This window comes from Mesitornis unicolor, unplaced genomic scaffold (genome assembly GCF_000695765.1).
Source record: "Mesitornis unicolor isolate BGI_N332 unplaced genomic scaffold, ASM69576v1 scaffold7388, whole genome shotgun sequence".
Lineage (NCBI taxonomy): Eukaryota > Metazoa > Chordata > Aves > Mesitornithiformes > Mesitornithidae > Mesitornis > Mesitornis unicolor.
The window spans coordinates 13,413-13,996 of NW_010199701.1; positions in this window are offsets into that span (position 1 = coordinate 13,413).

Genomic DNA, 584 nt, shown 5'->3' on the forward strand with positions numbered 1-584 from the left:
CCTGCTTGTGATTCTGAGATCATCACCTGTGGGCTCTTTTCTGCCTGCTCTGTGAACAGATACTGCTGGACTGGGCATTGACAGAATGAGTCAGATGGTAGCATGGAAGGAAATGTGTTTGTTTTTTTCCCTTCTCGTGATCATCCTGATTCATCCTGTTCATAAGCCATCCTGATGCTCAGCATTATGGGGCTGAGGTTCATCCAGGGGATGTGTCACCAGAGAAACAGGCTGGTGAGCTGTGTGCCTGAAACAAGACGCAGCCATTGCTGAGCACAGAAAGTCAATCCAGGAAAGAAAATGGACAATGAAGGAACAGTTTTGTTCTTTAAAAATAACCAAAAAACAGAGTGCTATTAAATAGCCAGCGTTTAGCATAGTACCACTGGAAGGTGACATTCCCCATTGTGACCTTCTGATGGGATGAATAACTTCCATTTTGGGAACTCAGCACCAACCACATCATGTGGGTGGGTGTCACGAATGCTCAAGCATCATCGATGCACAAGCAGTGTTTTAGTGGTGATTCCTAAAACCTCGTTAAAATGCCACATCTGTTTCTTTGCATACTTCTTTTCCTATTC